General features: G+C 34.4%; 1 pseudogene; it reads left to right on the top strand.

The window, feature by feature from the left end:
- The first annotated feature begins 1,232 nt into the window (after nt 1–1,232).
- Nucleotides 1,233–1,668, top strand: LOC137220642 (FUN14 domain-containing protein 1 pseudogene; annotated as a pseudogene).
- The last annotated feature ends 18,064 nt before the right edge of the window (nt 1,669–19,732 follow it).

Genomic DNA, 19,732 nt, shown 5'->3' with positions numbered 1-19,732 from the left:
TTTTATGTATAAATGGCCAGTCACTATTCTTGTTCTCATTATTACTACCGTTATGCTCATCCTCACTGAACACAAATAATTTACAGTAATCTGTGATCTCTCTAGAAAAGGAAATGGCATTAAGGGAAATCAGAGATCAGCAGAGAGAAGGAAATTAATTAAATATTAAATTAAATCTTGACAGCAAGCTTTCAGAGGCAGCAAAAAATCTCCGTTGATGATACAAAGCAAATACACTTAACATCTTTCCTCATCTGTAGTATCTCAATAGATACTATACAGATCTAATACAGACCTAGATAACAGATCTAATGATCTGTCACATGAAACACTTGCTCCAAAGTTTCTATTCTCCCAACTCCTAAAAACATGAGTTCTACAACCCAAGCTAGTAGGTAGATTTTTGCCCCTTTTTTTCTTCTCTCACAGTGCTTAAGAAAGAGGCTTTCTACTTCAGTTGTCTATAACTCCAGAGTAGTTTAAGTTATTCAATTTTTTCTGAATTTCATTTTAGTACATCTCAAGAGGCTGACATTGATCAGACTCAGAGAATCTATCTTTTAATTCAAAGACTGGGTAAAAATCTGTAAATGCCTGTGCATGAATGCATACCTGGGTCAATATTACTTTTTCAGTTCCCATACCTTTACACTGCACCTGACCTGTTGCACTGATAAACACTATCAGGTATTCTAGTTTGCAAAAACTGTAAGGACCACTTCACGTGCATCTCTGGGGAGCTAACTATTGGAACAGTCCTCAACTTTATCCTGCTGAGGCTAAAGTTTTCTTATCTATAAAATACTCTTCAGGGACTTCCTTGGGGGTCCAGTGGTGAAGACTCCATGCTTCCACTTCAGGGAGCACAGGTTCAATCCCTGGTCAGGGAAAAAAGATCCTGTATGCCATGCCATGCAGCCAAAAAAAATAATAATAATAATAATAAAATACTATTCATTTTATTCATTACTTAATTAAAAAAATAATGGGGGAAGCAGTAAAAGCCCTCAATTCCAGAGGGTGAGAAAGCTTGGGGATAGAGAGCTGTGAAGTTCTTTTAATTAATCCAGCACAGAAAGACTGATTTACCTAGAAATACCATTTGCTTAGTTTTCATGAAGTGCTTACTTCTGTGTCTATGACCCTTTCTTCCAACCCCAGGCCTCTTTGTCCCCCTTTGACAGCTGAGTCCTCTTCACTTGGTTCTGGATTCCAAGGCCAGGCCAGTCTAGATGGGATCTCTCTCACCTGAATATAAAAGTGATGATGATTCATATTGGACCTAACTCAGTATACAAGAAGACACCGCTGGTAGAATCTATGTTTGGCCATAGTTTGGCACCTCCAGTAGAACAATACTCAGTAGTCATCCAGATTGCACTGGCCATTGTGCAGGATTTTTGTTCCAGAAAGTTGGAAAACTTACAGCAACAGTAGGCTGCTGGCCATCTTCATCAGATTTAGCAGTCAAAGCAACTATGTGCAAATCAACTGGGACAGAGTTGAAAAAAGATATAAAGAAAGCAGGAAGACCTGATTCAGAAATGAGCAAATAAAGCAGCATCTGAAATCAGCAATATAATTGAAGCAGCAACAGAATTTATCAAACAGGACATTGTGATGTTCAGTGGATTTGTGAGAGGCTATTTGCTAGGCCTTGCCTCTTAAGGACATGAGTGTTCTGTCACAGTGGATTCAACCTGAGAGGAGAAGGGGTGGTAACATGATGATGTCTCTACAGTTCCAGACACCAGATTCTCCAGGTTGTGAAGAAAAAAGTAGTTGGGCAAAATGGAACTCACAACTTACTGTTGGTCTTCTGACAAATCCTGCAGCGCAGCCAAAAAATAAATAAAGTGAATCCACTTTAAAAAATATATATGTTTGCAATAAACTAAAAGGATTGTAATGCCCTTTTGTGGAAGGTCTGAGAAATAATAGAATTATTGAATATATTAAATAGATTCTACTGATATAAAGTAATAATAATGGGGGAAAAATCACTGCTGTTCTAGTCTCTGTGACATAATTAGTGCAGCTTGTATCTCCCAAATCTTACAATTCTGTTTCTCTTGCAGGACCAGAATACGGTGCTGCCCTTTGCATTCTTTGCTTCCCAGCACAGAAAACACTGGCAAAGAACAGACAAGGAAGCTGGACATTTAAGCCACTCTAAACTACAGATTATTCTTGAAGGAGAATCTTTTAAAGAACTGAGTTTTTGGTTTTACATGTATAGTAATGAATATATACAACTGAATTTTACAGTTATTTTTAAACAGTTGTATAAATGTTTTCTTAACTGAGAGATGACTAATTTTAGTTTTTCTGTTTTCACTTGTATTCATTACAACGTTTTTTAAATTATAAGCCTTGAATCAATATACTTATGTGAGTGTTGATAAGAGTAATCATTTCTAAGCTTGTTTGTCTCATGCCATAATATATACACATATTTCAAGATATTGAATTCATAGAAAATATATAGAAAAATATATGGAAGTGAATATTTAGAGAAAAAATCCCTAATGATCACACCTCGTCAAATTATAAGATATGACAATTTCCCCTAACTATTGTCAATACAAATGCTATTAATGCTTTTGTATATGTAATGAAACTTTTGAAAATTCATGTAGGAAAATTATATCAGACAGCTCACAGATTAGATTGTACAAATATTGAGTACATTAATGATTATTCATTAAAAACAATCCTAGGTAAAAACAGTAATAAGATGTCAGTATTAAGCCAATCCTTTGAAGTAAAAAGTAATGGCATATAGGGTATTAATAGATATTAGAGACATAAATCAAAGTGACTGGTCTAACTAAGGCTATAATGCCACACTAGCAATTCAGATTATTATGAGTGTTTTGTAGTGTCAGCCTGGGAATGCTCAAGGAAGTATATTCCAAACTTCCTTAATGATAAATGTCACCAGACTAGATAGCTAAACGTAATGATTACCAGACCTCTGCCCCAAGAGATTCTCATTCAGTAGATTGTATTGTGACATTGTTATCTATAGTGTATCTGTAGTCCTCCTGGGGACTCTTCAGGCAAGCTTGAAAATCGCCAAGGCTGAGAGGTCTGTGACCTTGGCACACTCTGAGCCTTTTAATCTTCCTCATTTGTACTTAAAGTTTATGAAATAGGTTATAATTGTCAGATTATATAAACTATTTGTTTTATTTTACAGCATTTGCTCACCTGGTCTTATTTGTGACTAACAACTCTGTGAACTACTTGATATATATTTCATATATTCTTTACTTGGATTTAAGGATGCACATGCGTTCTCAAACTTAATGTGCATGAGGATCACTTGGACAAATCATTAAAATGCAAATGCATGCTCTGCCACATAGATTTTGATTCATTTGGTCTCTGGTGGGACCTAGGAATTCACATTTGAAATAAGCACTCCTGCTGATTCTGATGAAAGTGCTGTACAGATTACATATTCAGAAATCCCACTGTAGAGGACTGATGAATTAAAATCACAATAACTGTTGGAAATCCACCTAAATCTAAACAAACCCTGTGGAAATACTTCTGTGTTTAGAGCTTCCTACCAGCTGCCAACGTATTACCTGAATTTTACTATAAATGGTGCACTTGAATGTCATAAGACATTATCTTTATTCATTGGAATTATTTTGAGATTCATTCTATTTAAAAGACACTACAAGGACAGAACTTCTAGGTGATGTAATTAAGACAAAACTCCTATTATTTGCTATTTAGGTAAACTATATATTTTTTTAATGTCCAAGCAAAAAAATTGTTTGTGATTGTAATTATACTCTTTACCAATGTATCAAAAACTCCACAAAGAAACTGGTATTATATTTTCCTACAGGAAATCTTGTAATTTTGCAGTTCACGTTTTCAGTTAGGTAAAATACAACTTTCATTACTATGCACAGAGAATAGAGAATTTAGATTCATGTGAGAATTTAAATGTTTCTGATCCTTTCCGCAATAAAATGTTATGTACATGCTTTAAGACAGTTGAATTATTATGCTTCTCACTAATGATGGAGTAAAATTTTACATGAATGTGTTATAATATTTCTGAATTTCATTAAATATTACATTCATAGAATTTTATTTTAGAACAATAGCTATCATCTCTTAATTGTTGTGATCCTGAAACACACCAAATGCATTTCACTTGGTCAAATTTGCATTGTAACTTATTTTAAATGTTTAATCTTAGACATCTGATTTATTAGAAGGGTTGATTCAAAAATCGAATGTGTCTGGCTTGCAGAAGAATGAAACTGTCAATCCTATAATGATTAAAATAATGGATTAACAAATGTGCTAACCATATTAACAGTGGCTTTTTATATTGGTGTATCAGTGTTTTAAATTAGGTAAAATTTGTCAATATGATCAGCTTTATTTTTTTTAACTTTCAGATGATATAGTCCAATTTAATGAGGAATAATAACACTGGCTTTCTCACAGAGTTATTACCACAATGCAATCAGCAAAGTATATTAACAATTTGGATAAACAGTCCTTTGTGTGTGTGTGTGTGTGTGTGTGTGTGTGTGTATGAAAGTGCACATATACCTGTGTGCACACAGAGTACATGTTTAATTATAATATTGATATTTTAAAATACAGTTATATTTATCTGTGTGAACACGTTTATTTCTATTTTGAACAGTGTTATTAATTCAACCACGCTACTGACCATCTATTTCTGATTTCCTAAATAATTATTTTAAACAGAAGTCATGTTCCTTTATCCAGGTTGGTTTTCCTCATCGAAATTGTGTGTAGAAGAATAATATCTTGATGAAAAAAAGAAGAAAGACTGCACAGTCTTACCCTAATTTTAGAGGGATAGCTTTTTATCTTCATCCCCCTAATTTTAGAGGGATAGCTTTTTATCTTCATCCCTGACATCACAGCAGGAGGTATCATAACATTTTAAAGCTTGAGCTTTTTATTTGACCGAGATTAGAAAATAAGGAACTCTGGATTTTGTACTTGTTTACCTGAAAACATCAAATTTAATACAACTCAAAAGATGTATTATATTCTAGTTTACTTTTCATATGTCATTGTTATAGTCAAATGTTCTCTTTTTTCCAAGAAGATAAAGTTTTCCTTTGTGAATATTATTTTTTTTAACTTTTCATTTTATATTGGAGTATAGTTTTTTTGTTTTGTTTTGTTTTGTTTGCCACACCATGCAGCTTGTGGGATTTTAGTTCCCTGACCAGGGATCGAACCCAGGCCCTTGTCAGTGAAAGTGCAGAGCCCTAACCACTGGACAGCAAGGGAATTCCCTGGAGTATAGTTGATTAACAATGTTGTGTTAGTTTCAGGTGTACAGCAAAGTGGTTCAGTTATACACATACATGTATCTATTCTTTTTCAAATTATTTTCCCTTTTAGGTTGTTACATAATATTGAGCAGATTTCCCTGTGCTATACAGTAGGTCCTTGTTGGTTATCCATTTTAAATATAGCAGTGTGTACATGTCAATCCCACACTCCCTAACCATTCCTTCCCCCAACCCTTCCCCCCTGGTAACCATAAGTTCATTCTCTAAGTCTGTGAGTCTGTTTCTATTTTGTAAGTAAGTTCATTTGTCTCATTTGTGTTTAAATTTCACATATAAGGTATATCATACAATATTTCTCTTTCTCTGTCTGACTTAACTTCACTCAGTATGACAATCTCTAGGTCCATCCATGTTGTTGCAAATGGCATGATTTCATTCTTTTTAATGGCTGAGTAATATTCCATTGTAGATATGTACCACATCTTCTTTATCCATTCCTCTGTCGATGGACATTTAGGTTGTTTCCATGCCTTGGCTATTGCAAACAGTGCTGCAATGAACATTAGGGTGCATGTATCCTTTCAGACCATGTTCTTCTCTGGATATATGCCCAGGAGTGAGATTGCAGGATCATATGGTAGCTCTATTTTTGGTTTTTTAAGGAAACTTCATACTGTTTTCCATAGTGGCTGTACCAATTCACATTCCCACCAAAAGTGTAGGAGGGGACCCTTCTCTCCACACCCTCTCCAGCATTTATTGTTTGTGGATTTTAAAATTTGTATGGAGACACAAAAGACCCTGAATAGTCAAAGCAATCTAGAGAAAGAAAAATGGTGCTGGAGGAATCAGGCTCTCTGACTTCAGATTATACTACAAATCTATAGTCATCAAAACAGTATGGTACTGGCACAAAAATAGAAATATAGGGCAATGGAATAGTATAGAAAGCCCAGAAATAAACCCACACACCTATGGTCAATTAATCTATGACAAAGGAGGCAAGACTATACAATGGGGGAAAGACAGTGTCTTCAATAAATGGTGCTGGGAAAACTGGACAGCTACATGTAAAAAAATGAAATTAGAACATTTTTTAATTCCATACACAAAAATAATGTCAAAATAGATTAAAGACCTAAATGTGAGACCATAAACTATAAAACTCTTAAAGGAAAACATAGGCAGAACACTCTCTGACATAAATTGCAGCAATATCTTTTTCGATCCATCTCCCAGAGTAATGGAAATAAAAACAAAAATAAAGAAATGGGACTTAATTAAATTCAAAAGTTTTTGCACAACAAAGGAAACCATAAACAAAATGAAAAGATAACCCACAGAATGGGAGAAAATATTTGCAAATGATGTGACCGACAAGGGATTAGTCTGCAAAATTTACAAACAGCTCATGTGGTTTAATTATCAAAACAAACAACCCAAACAAAAAATGGGCAGAAGACCTAAATAGATATTTCTCCAAAGAAGATATACAGATGGCCAAGAGGCACATGAAAAGATATTCAACATTGCTAATTATTAGAGAAATGCAGATCAAAACTATCGATACAATGAGATATTACCTCACACCAATCAAAATGGCTCTCATCAAAAAATCCACAAACAATAAATACTGGTAAATATTATTTTTATTTTGTATTATAAGTAATTGTTTTTAATAGCTAAGAATTAATACATTTATAACAATGTTTTAAAAACAGAGAAAATCACAATTTGTGAGAATTTAAAGCCAAAATAGATCTATTTATTTCTAAAACATAAAATTGAAAAATGATTATTATTACAAGTATTCAAGTGCGGCATGAGCAGTGTTTAAAAAGATTTATAGACTTGTATTTCATCTAATATAAGAAATCATTCTAGATACTTATTTGTCCAGGGGATTAAACAAATGTCCCTAACCTATTTAAATTTGTCATCTCAATTGAAGACAGGTCTCGAGAAGTGAATTGGTGGACTCTGAAACACATGGACACACTTTGTGGCCGTCCTATTACTAGAAGCTAAAAGGTAATTACAAATCACAGAGGTGGCAGCGGCTCGAAGGGGTCAGGTTAGAAAGACAAGGAGAAAAATTATGGTCTAATTTTTTTTAAAAAAGGATGTGTGTTTAAACCCAATTGAGTTATTTAATGAGTAGATTTAGAGAAAGGATGGTACCCTGTCACACCACTTTAGCGTACTGAATAGCTCAAGGGGAAAACGTTGCTAGGAAGCTTTAATTAATTTCCTTCATCTAATCCTCTGTTAACACTAAACAAGCCTCTGTCACATGCATCATATGAATTCCAAGGACAAAGTAAAAGCCATTTAAAAGTAGTCATATCCCAATAAGGTTATTAAGAGACCATTTCTAAGTTCCTCATTAAAGTTAATGCATTTAACACTAATACTGTTCAAAATCCATATTACAGTCCAGCAATTTCATAAAATATTGATTGCTTTGGTGTGTCCTTATATACTAATGTATTATATTTTTAAGTAACTTAGTGAGGCAAAAGTCCAGCTTATTTAGTTTCAGCTTGTTGTGAAAGATTGCAACTCCTGTAACAGCTTTAAATTGCAATAGCTCAAGCCTTTGTGTATATCAGTTTCTGTATCTAAAATGGAGTGCCAGCATCACAGCCTCTGTATTTTGTCTAGAGCTTTTCTCTCTCAGGGTTATACAAAACAATAGGAGATTAATGGGGTAATATATTAAAAAGTTTTATGAATGATAAATATTATCCCTATTTTTCTGTAGGAGAAATGGAGTCATATGTAGGTTAAGTAACCATTAAAACTGTTATAGAAAAGGATCCATTTATGCTGCATTTAACTGCATTCCAAGCACTTATTCTTCACTAATCTCCTTAACTGTCACTTTGAGTGCCAAAGGTGAGGTAAGGGTACGTATCCTGTATAAACATATGCAAATTTTGAATTATTTAAGCTGTCTTTTCAAATATTGATCAATATATCAAGTTTGATGATCAAAAATCAGAATTTTCCTTACTCTTTGCCAAAAAGCCCCTTTTAGTGAGATTTCCTTTAATGTAATGAGGCGGGGTTGGGGGGAGGCATAGGTTTGCTTATAAATGTATTTCCTATCAGTAAACTTACTTCCCCAAATATCTAGTGCTATCGTGTCAACTGAAAAGCTTGTGTAGAAAGAGTGTCAAAGTCCATGCTGGAGAGTAAAATCCTTCCCCACTGAAAACTGTAGAGCATGTCTGAAGGGAATGACATCTCTCGCTATCTTAAGGAAATTCTTTTTCTTTTATTTTTTCCTGTCAAAATGCAGCTTAATTCAGTATGAAGACTATGTATAGTGGCTTGTTGCATAAGGTCCTACAATGTTTTATGCATAACGGTAATAAAGTGTTTTAATGATACATTTTTCCATTAAGACTTTGGAAGAATATATTGTTGGCATAATGGGTAGAATGAGAGAGTATCTTACAGTGTATGACAAGAGGAGGTGGGAAAGTAAAAGAAATAAAAATATCATTGTATATTATTTTACATGAAATAAAATTTAATTAATAACAATAATTTGTAAAGTGATGAGCATAGCCAAACATGAATGTGAGTGAAATGAAACTAATATCAGAGACTAAAGAGAAATCTTCATAGATTCACTCTTCTGTAGAAATTGAAGACAGATAAAGGGAAAAGGGCATGGAGAGAATCAAGTTTTTAATTTTCATACAAAACATTAAAAATCCATTGATATCAGATAAATTCTTTGTATTTAGACCTCCAATGTGAGTGGTGGGAGCTATTTCAATGTCCCTAAATTCTTTCTCAATGAATTTCAGATTTCCTCTACGTATATTGAAGAGAAATGTCATGAATTTTTTAAAGAAATTAGCTCAAATGGAAAATAAGAAGAAATGGAGAAGAAAGAGAAGACAGAGGAGAGGTGGAGGATGAAGAGAAGAAGAACAAGGGAAATCACATCATTAACATCTATGAAAACATATTGTCAAGAGAAAAATACACTCCCCCTACAAAGAACTGGGGAGATCAGTGTCTGGCCCTCTTTCTGCCAGTTTACTTTGTAATTGTTTTGTCCAATTTACCTTAGGCTAGCCATGTATTTTCTCCCTACTTTACATACGCATGGAAATTGCACATTTTCTAGGATTGGGCTGAAACAAGTTGTGTCTTGAACACGTGGCACATTTCCTACTCTCTTCTAAGCAAAGTCAAAATATGCCAAGAAAATATACCACAGGGAGGTATAACACAACACAGGGTAAGGTGCATTTGGAAGCAAGCAAAGAAGATTTTCTTAACAGATGAAAAACTTTCTAGAGCCCAGACCTCCTGAAAAAGAAAGTTCAACATGAATATAAAGAGAGGAAGAGACTGCTATGGAATGAGCTTAAAAGAGTAGGAAGGGATCATATCAAAAAAAAAAACACCTGAAATTATTCTTAGTTTGCAGTTTTATTAAGTAGAAAAGAGAAACTGTGGAAATATCTTACATGTGATAACAGTAGGATGAGTTCGTGTTTCTGTAAACGGTTTCCTTTGCAGTCTGAATGCTGGATTGGAAAGCAAGGAAAAAAAAAAAGGAATTCAGATCAACAGGTTAAGGGTCATTTCAGCAGTTAACAGAAAGATAGTGGCAGCTGCAAAGAAGTAACAGTAGAAATGGAGAAAATAAATAATGTAAGAGGGAGAATAAAGAATTTTTGGTGCTTTGTGATAGGTGGGCAAAGGTGTCTTGCGTGATAACTGTATTAATGGAATGTCAATCCATTTACTAAGAAAGAGATTCAGGAATAGGAGAGATTTTGATGGAATAATATCACAAGTTAAGTTTGGGACAAGTAAAATTTGAGTGGAGCTGTCTAATTGTCTGCAAGATATTATCAAGTAGAAAAAATAAGATTTCTGGGCTATAAAGAAAGTATGTGAGTACAGTGGGCTTATAGACAAGCAGAGGTACTGGATAAATTGGGTTTAAAAGCTTGACCATTTACAAACAATTTTCCTAATCAAAGGATTATACCTCAGTTTCTTCACCTGCAAAAGTGGGATTGCAGTGGCACCTCTTGACATTGATTTTAGAGGATTATTATGGAAATTCAATGAGATATTATATGCAAGACACTTGTCATACGTCTAGAGTTTTATACATATTCACAAATGCTAGCTATTATTGCCATCACTAACATCACCATTTAAACATCTGGGAATGTATGACTCTCTTAAGAAGAAGAGATGTCTCGAGATTAAATGAGCAACCTCAGCATTGGAATACAGTTAGGGGAGGAGAATCCAGAACAAAAAACTGAGTAATATGGGCAGCATTGGAAGTAGATATATAACTATGAAAATGTTATGCAATAGATATGAAAACATTTCAGAGGCCAAAGAAAATGAGGGTTGAAAAATGTCCACTTTATTTAACAATAAGGACATATTGAATACACTTGCAAAGCAAATTAAAAAAATATATAAATGTATCATTGGCATGGCTTAGGCATGAAATTTTTGGAGAGTAGCTATGCATAAATAGCCACCACTAGTAGATAGCTAATATTAGCAAATTTTTTGTGCATAGCAGATGACACAGTTTTGGGAATTGAAGAGAACAAAAGGAGAAGAAAAAGAGAGAAGCTCACAAATTTATCAATTAATTAATTGGAGAAATAATCTTGCCATTTTTTTGGAGGAGAGCAAGCTTAGGGTTATAAGAGCGGCATATGGTCAAATAATCCTTTAGATATGCAAATATTGGCAATGGCTTTCTTCAGTGGAGTAGAGATGAGTAATATGATCTCTATGAACTGGTAGGACTAAGAAAAATTTCTGTTGAAAGTTGGAACAACTTATTTGGTCAATGATCCATACTGTTCCATACATGGAAATGTTGTAAAATATCAGTCAGATATCAATCATATAGATCCAACATCATTCCTTCAAGAGAGACATTTTACAGTGACTCAATCTTGGAATATTTATTCCTCCATATTTCGGAAATTCCTCCATATTTCTCCTTCAAAAAGAATCCTCCTCATCTGCAGTTGTTCATGTTTGTCTCATCAAATTAACCAAAATCCTGCTTATTAGCAAACTCACATAAATTATCATATTATTTCTCTCCTTTTCTTCATTAACAAACATCTTGAGAAAACTTCCTACTTTTAATTTCTTCTACTCTTTCTTTTTCACCTTTGTTAATTTTTCTCCATTTGCTTCTTAAATGTGAACATTCAAGTATATTTTTTTTTCTAGCTTATAGTCTCTCCTCATTCTACATATTCTCATGCAGTAATTTGATTTTCAGACATGTTTTCAGTCTGGATGATATGCAGACACATTCAGCTCAGACTCAAATCCAACTGCTAACATTTTTAGTTCCAAACCAGGAGGTAGGAGGCTGACAGTGAAAATAAGTGGAAAGTCAGACAAGTAAACTGCCCCTGAAACCAAGGCTTCCCTGAAGGCCTATGAGGGTATATTTATCCCAGATCCCAAGGTTGAATAACCTTAGAGGGAATAGGAGAAAATATTTTGTACTGACACAAGACGGTCAGCTGGAATCGATATTTTGGATGAAACTGGGACTTTGAAAGGGTTATACCTTTATGGAAAAATCAGCAGGAAATAAAAAGTGCATTTGTTTACATGACAGAAAGCTTCTAAAATGGCCTGAATGCTAGATGGAGAATGCAAGGCAAGCTCTCGTGAAAAATCATATACCGTAATTCTGCTATTTTGTAGGATTTGGGTTTTAAATTTACGTTACTCATAGAGTCAAGGAAATACAAACTCAAAAAGTTAAAGATATGACTAACTGGTATCACTCCAGAAACTTAATAGAAACAAAAGAAAATATTTTCCAGATTAGCCATTCTGATTGGTATAAAGTGTTATTTTGCCTTTTCCCCAACATCTAGGGAAGTTAAGCACCTTCTCATATATGTATTGGTTATTTGGATATCTTTGTTTGTAATAGGCCTGTTCAAGTGTTTTGTTCATTTTTTCTATGATTTATTCATATAAATTTATTTGAATAAATTCAAATTTATTCAATTTCTTAGTAAATATTTATGTGTATCTTACAAATATATGAATTGCAAATATATTTTCCCATGCTGAAGCTTGCCTTTTTAGACTCTTAAAGGTGTCTCTTGATAAGTAGAACGTCTTTATTTTATGTAGGTAAACTTGTATTTTTTTTCCTCTATGCTTAGTGGTTTCTGAATTTAAGAAATCTTTCACACTCAACAGAATAGGTAAAATGAAAAGAAAAACAGTATCAAGTGTTGGCAATTTTATGGAACAACTGAACATCTAGTGTTCATTGACCCAACTATTTTGGAAAACTGTCAGTATTGTACTAAAACTGAACAATATTATTCCATATTACCCAACAATTCCACTGTTAGATAAGTAACCTATTTATAGAAATTATTATACATATTTACCTAAAACTTTGAACAAAACTATTGGTATCAACACTACATATAATGTAGCCAAAAAATGGAAACAACCCTAATGTCCATCAGTAATAGAATGAATACACAGATTTTGCTACAGTCACACAATGGAATGATAAGGAATAAACTGGGTACACACACATAGTAGTTCAATAAATTATTATTATTATTTTGTCTTGAGTATGCTAAGACTCTTTATTCAAAAGGTCTAATAATTTCACTTTGGATATATCTTGGCATTGATTATTATGACTACATTTACTAGGCAGCTTTAGATATTTCTTTATTTCAATAAATAGTTACAGGAGTACACAGGTTTGAGAATATTTTTGTTGTTGTTTTTGATTTATTTTTTAACCACTATGGGAAATACTTAAGTATTTTTATACATACAGAGAAAAGAGCAACTGATAAGAGAACTAAAAATGTAGAAGAGAGAAAGTCCTAAATATAGGGCAATATTTCAGTACTGAAACAGATGGAAGAAGATAGAATCCAATGCAGAGACAGTTGATATAACCTTGCAAAAGAAATGAGCACCCAGACTTTGGAACTGAGGAAAAGGAAGCATGTAGTTGAGTTTCTGAATAAAAAATACTATGTGATTGACAAAGAAAATACCTATCTTGTGTCTTCTGACCCTAATAATTCTAGTGAAGTACAAGGCAAGGTCAAGAGCTGAGAAAGAGGATAGCAGTGATATAGAGGTTACTCTGTATTAATGACATCTTGCAATAGCTAATTCATGGGAAGCTTTAAGGTATGAGGAATTTGAACAGAAGGGTAGTTCAAATGATTGGTGAGGGTTTAATAGAGAGCTGTGATCAAAAAACAAGTATCGCATCAGAATGAATGGGTTTGAAACCCACTTCTACCACTTCCGTATTTTGTGACTTTGAGTGTCAGGTTATTCATCTGTAAAATGAGAGTAAAAAAATTGATATTTCTATAGGATTACTATGAAGGTACAAAGAAATAATATTAGGTAAAATGATAGACACACTATCTTAATTAGTTACTTGCTTTTTTTTTTTTTTTTTTTTGGTTAGTCAGTGGATCTATAGTGACAGGATAAGAAAGTAGAGAGATTAATAGAGTAGGAAAATGGCAATGGGTCAAGACTCATGATATATTCACTTTTATTTTTTTAGATCAAAAGTCAGTGAAGTAAGGAGTGAAGGAGATAAAAGGGTAAATGGTTTTAGTAAAACAAAAAAGAAGTAGATTAGCAGTCATCATTTAAGATATGGCAAAATTATGCTTGATGTCAATGTGTAAAATGTAAAACAAAAAAAAATTGCTAGAAAATGGAAAATTATAAAGATTCTTAGTGGATTCAGGATGCCTTCATCTACATACCTACTCACTTTTTAACCAACCTCTATGTGTGCTTTGCACCTAACACTCAAATGGCTTCGCTTTGCTAAGATCCGATATCTAATTTTATTTGATCTAGCAACAACATTCAATACAGTTGAACTCTTTTTCCTTTTTAAAATACTCACATTTCTTGACTGGCCTCCAAGTTTGTACATTTTTTTCACAGTCCTCCTACATCCTTGTCTGCTCCATCACTATCTTCTATGAAAATATGGCCGCCTTTCCAATGATCCCAAATACTGAATTTGGGTGTCTTCAGTGTATAGGTAGTATAGTTTACTTAGTTCTGGGAAAAAAAGTGTGAATTGAGAACAGGAGAGCCCAAATCTATATCCAGAGCAAATTTAATATTCATAATTGCTTAGAATGGAAGATTCTATCTTTCTCTACTATGATGCTGGCTGCTTGAATCAGTAAGAATAGCCATCCATCTCCATGTCTTCCTCTTTCCCATGGTAGGGAGAATAATCATGATTTACTCCAACCCAGCCCTTACTAAAGTGTTCTAAATAATCCATATGTATTTTCCATAGAACTCCTTAGCCCTAAGCTTCTTGCATTATTCTTTTCAGGCCATTGACCTCATGGCAGAGTTCTCTACCACAGCACAGAATTTAGAGTATTTCCACACATCAGACATACATATTGGATAACTAAGTGTATTGCTTGTATCTTTGTCTATTAGTAGTATTTCCCATCACCAAAACCCTGGTCAGTCCAGGGAGAGAGGGGGCACTGCAATGAGATAGTAGTTAATTTTTCATAGTGGCGCTAGACCATGCCAAATTTTCAACCAGGTCTTTGTCTTTTCCACCTCTATCTATACAACTTCTGGTTGTAGAGAATCCCTTAAAACTCTGCCTAGCATCCTTACCTACCTCAGATATATTTATTACCATCAGATCTGCTGGATTATATACCTAAGTGGTAGGCTGCAATATCATGTATCACCCTCTCTATGCTTCACTCAAATCAAGTAACCTTCTAAAATACCACATAAAAACACCAGAACAGTAACCACAAGCCCTCTAAAATTCAAGTGGTCCACTAAAAACCACATCTCATTTTTTTATAGGCTGGAAGTTCAAAGTATAACAAGTATTATAAATTAGGAGAATTTCCTCTAATGTCACAGAGCACTAGACTCACATAAACGTCACAAATAACTGCAGATGGATGAATCTTTGAAACTTTATCTCTCACCCTCTGGTTTGCCTGTGTCTTAGTAGATAAGACTACATGCTACTTACTGCTTCCCTGGTCTAATGAATATATCACTAATATAGTGAATCAGCATGTTGTTTTCTGCAACATCAAAATGGTCTGGGTCCTAGTGAACTACAGAACAAGAGACTTAACAGGGTCTGGTGAAAATTAAAGGTTTGAAAACTGAGTGGTAGAAGTAGGAAAATTCTTATCAACAGTCTTATGCCTCAAGAGATGAAATTCTCATCACTCCATCAGACAAATGAGTGAGAATAAAAATGTTGTTCAAAGGTGAGTGAAATCTAGAATGAATGGTAAAGGAAGTATAAGATAAATATCAACTTTGATTCTAGGATCACCTGTGACATCAAGGAATATATTGAAGGATATTGACATTGACCTCTACTCTCAGGGATTGTAGTTGCTCCTTCTTTCTTGAGATAGAATTCAGGGCCTCTTTTACTAATAACAGATTTGTATATCATAAGAGTGTATGCTATTTAATTGGCATGAAATGTAAACTGTTACAGACCGAGTCAATACACCACTCATAGTTACTTGGGTCTCATTCATTTCCCTCACTTCTAGAGTGAAGGCAATGATTTTAAAATCCTGGCTCCAGTGACTGCCTCTCATCTCTGAACACCGTAAGTTGTCCCAGGGTGCCAAAGGACCAGGGATGGATATTAGACATGACCACCTGTGTACCCTCCAAGGCATGAGCTACAGCAGCTCCAGCATCCAGTCCACTTGAGCTGGACTCATGTCCAACTGAAAATTCCTGCCTTCCTAGTGACCCAGTTTAGGTGAATTAATGCCTCACAAAGATTTTGATTATAAGAGACAGGAGGTGGAAAGCAACTAACAGAAATGTGTTTCCTTTCTTCCTTCAAGGAACTGCTCTATGTGGTGCTGTATAATCTCATGGAGATGTTCCATAACTGAGCAATCATACTTGTTTTTTTGAAACTATGTTCAGTTTGATAAAACGTGACATTTTATTTCCTATCCCTCTTTTTCTACACATTTGCTTTCAGTTGATTACCACTCCTCCAACAATAATTGAATATGCGAGATTTTCCTCATGTTCTGCTTTCTAGGAAACCAAGGCTAAAACATGATGCTTATCAGACAGGTAGATAAGATAAAATTGAGGGCCAAGTAGAAACTATTTAAGCATTTTATAATCCTATGATTATCTGAGGCACAGAATTTGTGCCTTTAGTTACACTTACATTCCAAACCTCACAATATTATTGAGACTACAGGCCATACCTAAAACAGCAGAACTATGAGTCTTTACTACAGGAAAGACTTTTACAATTATGTTTTCCAAAAACAGTTTTTCTAGTGTGAACAGATGCAGCAAATTATTTTTTCTTCTTGTAAATCTATAAAAATATTGCAAATAACCTGTCAGTTATGACCTTTAGAATGATATTGACCTTTTAATCTCATAATGGTGGAAATGTGATAAAGTATAGCTGCACATAAATTGTATTTCAATCCCACCCACCCATGAGAATTGATAAAACAATAAGCAGAAAAATACAGAGTTGTTCAGTACAATCACATACCAGGAGTAATGGACACTGGGAGTGTTTAATGGACAATTAATTATTTTTCACATCCAGAAAAGAAACATGTGTGTGCTGCTCTCCTCTGTATATAAACTAGGTTTTTACACAATGTTCGGCAACATGCAGACCTAAGTTCAAGAGGCCTGTACTACTGTTAGAACGAATGTGAAGAAGACAGTGTTATAATGAAAAATATATGAAACAGTGAAAAGTTCATGTCTACTTAAAGGCAACCTTATATTACATTGAAGTTTATGTACCAGTACTAATGAAAAGGGGCAATAAAAGAGGTTCTTTTATGCTAAATTAAAGAATAGATGTATATCAGAGACTCTTTCTTGTTAATGCTTTAGCAGAGGATCACCAAAATGATCTCTCTCTCAAGAGAATACCTGCATTGCACATAGGCAGCAACTGGATACCTGTGTATCTATGCTAAAGCTCCAGACATGTTTCCCTCAAGTTCTCTGACAAGGATAGAGGCTCCAAAGCCACCTGTTTGAGCTACTAAACCTCCTTTATTTTGCACCAGGTTCAAGGCTCTTGATCAAATAGCCAGTTACTTCTGGAAGGTAAAGGAATTGTGCAACGATGTAAAGGATGCTTATACGTTTCTGCTCCCAGCCTCTTAAACTTCAGAATTTTTTTTTTTTTTTTTTTTTTGCCACACCGTGTAACGTATGGGATCTTCCCCAACCAGGGATCGAACTCACGCCCCCTGTAGTAGAAGTGTGGAGTCTCAACCACTAGACAAACAGGGAAGTCCCCAACTTCAGAATTAAAGCCTTGCTCCAACCCACAGTCTGGTCTCTAGCATAGTTGACTCAATTTATAGATATTTTAACCAGTGAGTCAGGGAATTTTTAAGAAATAGCCTTATAGACTTTGGGGTAAAAGGCCTGGAATCAATGAGATATGTGGTGTTAAGTCTTTTCTGGATGGAAAGGTAGGTAGGGGCAACTCAATTTGAACTCTTGGCCATGTTAGAGTGTGAAACGGAAATAGGTGAGCCAGACAACATTCAGGGGTTACCAACTAGTAAGGAACCCTGTAATATAAATAAAATAATCGAATGTGATATCAGTGAACTGCTTTACTCTCATAAAAATGACAAACTGGGCTTCCCTGGTGGCGCAGTGGTTGAGAGTCCGCCTGCCGATGCAGGAGACACGGCTTTGTGCCCCAGTCCGGGAAGATCCCACATGCCGCGGAGCGGCTGCGCCCGTGAGCCATGGCCACTGAGCCTGCGCGTCTGGAGCCTGTGCTCCGCAACGGGAGAGGCCACAACAGTGAGAGGCCCGCGTACTGCGGAAAAAAAAAAAAAAAGACAAACTGTAACTTAGGCCCACTCTAACCTAAACAGAACACGTCATTAAAGACAATTAATGTTCTTTGCTAACTCCTATTTCTTCTGTTGGCCTTTCACATTTCCCAGTCTCAAGCGGCATAGTCATGCGGAGCCTCATTCCTACACCAGCCGCTAACAGAAAAGAGGAGCCAATGGGCACAGTCATTTTTAATTCCCAAACATGTTTAACAAGAAAGAACAGTATATTTAATTATTTACATTTAAACCATTACTATGTTTTTTGAGAAAAATATATCAAATAAAATGCAAAGAAAAATTTAGAGAATATGGAAACTGCAATCAAGTTTAAAACATTTTCCTATTGAGGTAAGTCCAATTACAATTACAAAATAAAAGAAAAATGACAAAAGCAAAGTTTCAAACTTACCTGTAGAATAAAATGTGGAACCCTGCCTATGTATGTTACCTCTAACTTTAATGAGTATGGGTGTTTTCTGACTCATGCATTCCATGTATTAATAATGGATAAATGCAAAATTATAAGCAGTACCAAATAAGCAAAAATGCTAGGATACATTTAAATCTCTTAAGTATTTATAAAGGAATTTTTATAGTAATTTCATTAATTGAAAGTCAATTTATCCATACTCCCACCAAATGAATTTTCAACAATATCAAAAGACTATGAGTTTGAATTAGGATTTTTAAACTATTGTGCTATGACAAAGTTAACTCATAGTATGTAATCCAGGAAGTTCATTGCTTCTATGAAATATTTCTTGCCTACAGCTCCCACATTATAATGAGAACTACAATTGCAATATTCCTCTTACTTATCCCTTTTCATCTATACATGCTGTTTTTCCCCTAAGAAAGTGATGACTTCTTCTGCTAGCCTAATCTTTTAGTTTGTTTAATTTGATATGAATGTATCTTTCCTTATTAGATTGCTCTAAAAGACGATATTTTATGTTACATTTCCAAATTGTGTGTGTGTGTGTGTATGTCCTCAATTATCTGCATAGTTTCTAAGGCCAGCAAACAAACCCTTGAGTCATCATCTGACCCAGATTCTAGAAACACCTCATTGTCATTTGATGGATCATAATATTTTATACCAATGACTATAGGTTGTTTTGCTGTATATGTTTTGTTATATACATTATGTGAAGTATGATAATGATTATAAGAAGGCATGAAAATTTTTTTATTAAATGGACTTTTCCAAATGTCATCATTAATAAATCAATCTATAGATTTAACACAATCTAAATTAATACTGCAGAAAAATATTTTATTATTTTTGTAGCAATTGACAAGTGATTTTAAATATTTTATGAAAATGCAGAAGGCCTGGAAAAGCCCAAATGATTTTCAAAGAGAAAAAAAAGTTGGAACACATGTACTACCTGATTTCGAGATTTACTCTAAACATACTTTAATACATTGGTATGGTATTGGTGTAAGTATAGAAATATAGATTAA

This window comes from Pseudorca crassidens, chromosome 3 (genome assembly GCF_039906515.1).
Source record: "Pseudorca crassidens isolate mPseCra1 chromosome 3, mPseCra1.hap1, whole genome shotgun sequence".
Classification (NCBI taxonomy): domain Eukaryota; kingdom Metazoa; phylum Chordata; class Mammalia; order Artiodactyla; family Delphinidae; genus Pseudorca; species Pseudorca crassidens.
Note: the sequence above shows the minus strand (reverse complement) of the source record. Positions and strands in the feature narration are given on the sequence as shown.